Raw genomic sequence first — 1,708 nt, 5'->3', positions numbered from 1 at the left:
GTCAAGTCTATTGTCATTTAACTATATACATGAATATAATGTATATAGAAATGAGACAATGTTTCTCTGTATCAGGTTGTAGGTAAGGATAAAATCTACAGATGAATCGCACATAAATAACAAACCAAAGTACATTAATATTAAATATTGTAAGGTATGGAACAGATTAACCAGAGACACTTTGAATACAATGCACTAGGGAGTTCAGAAGCCTAATGTCCTGGGGGAAGAAACTGTTTCTCATCCTGACAGTCCTTGTTTTTACACGTCGTAGTCTCCTGCCTGATGCTAGAAAGTCTGAGGATGTTGGAAGGATGTGTGGGATCCTTATAAGGGTGTTGCATACGCAGTGTCCCTGATGGATGGTAGGGAGACTCTTATGATCCCCTCAGCCATTCTCACAGTCCTTTGTAGGTACTTCTGGTCCGATGCTGGACTGCTCCCATACCAGATAGAGATGCAACTTGTCAGGGCATTCTCAATGATGCTTCTAGAATGGTGCAGTTAAGATTTGGTGGGTGGGGGGTGTGAGGGAGCTTTGCTTGTCTTAATCTTCTTAAGAAGTGGAGGTACTATTCTGCCTTCTTGCTCAAGGAGGTGATATTAAGGGACCGGCAGCCAGCCATGTGAACTCCCAGAGCTTAAGACCATAAGATATAGGAGCAGAAGCAGGCCATTCGGCCCATCAAGTGTGCTCCTTCAATCATGGGCTGATCCAATTCTTCCAGTCATCCGCACACCCTTGCCCTCACCCCATACCCTTTGATACCCTGTGGTAGCGCATGGCCAAGTGGTTAAGGCATCGGTCTAGTGTTCTGAAGGTTGCTAGTTCGAGCTTCAGCTGAGGCCGCCTGTTGTGTCCTTGAGCAAGGCACTTAACCACACATGGCTCTGTGATGACACCAGTGCCAAGCTGTATTGGCCCTAGTGCCCTTCCCTTGGACAACATCGGTGGCATGGAGAGGGGAGACTTGCAGCATGGGCACCTGCCGGTCTTCCATACAACCTTGCCTAGGCCTGTGCCCTGGAAACCTTCCAAGGTGCAAATCCATGGTCTCACGAGAGTAACAGATGCCTATTATTAATCAAGAACCTATCTATCTCTGCTTCAAATGCACCCAATGATTGGCCTCCACAGCTGCTTGTGGCAACAAATTCTACAGATTTACCACCCTCTAACTAAAGTAATTTCTCCACATCTCTGTTCTAAGTGGGCGTCGTTCAATCCTGAAGTCGTGCCCTCTTTTCCTAGACTCCATGGGAAATAACTTTGCCATATCTAATCTGTTCTGGCCTTCTAACATTTGGAATGTTTCTATGAGATCCCCACTCATTCTCCTGAATTCCAGGAAATATAGCCCAAGAGGTGCCAGACATTCCCCATATGGTAACCCTTTCATTCCTGGAATCATTCTCATGAACCTTCTGAACCCTCTCCAATGTCAGTATATCCTTTCTAAAATAAGAAGCCCAAAACTGCACACAATACTCCAAGTGGGGTCTCACGAGTGCCTTATAGAGCCTCAATATCACATCCCTGCTCTTATATTCTATAGCTCCAGAAATGAATGCCAACATTGCGTTTGCCTTCTTCACCGACGACTCAACCTGGAGGTTAACCTTTAGGGTATCCTGCACAAGGACTCCCAAGTCCCTTTGCATCTCTGCGTTTTGAATTGTCTCTCCATCTAAATAATAGTCTGCCCGT

Source organism: Mobula birostris, chromosome 22, assembly GCF_030028105.1.
Source record: "Mobula birostris isolate sMobBir1 chromosome 22, sMobBir1.hap1, whole genome shotgun sequence".
Lineage (NCBI taxonomy): Eukaryota > Metazoa > Chordata > Chondrichthyes > Myliobatiformes > Myliobatidae > Mobula > Mobula birostris.
The sequence above is the reverse complement of the archived record's forward strand: the minus strand, read 5'-3'. Positions refer to the sequence as shown.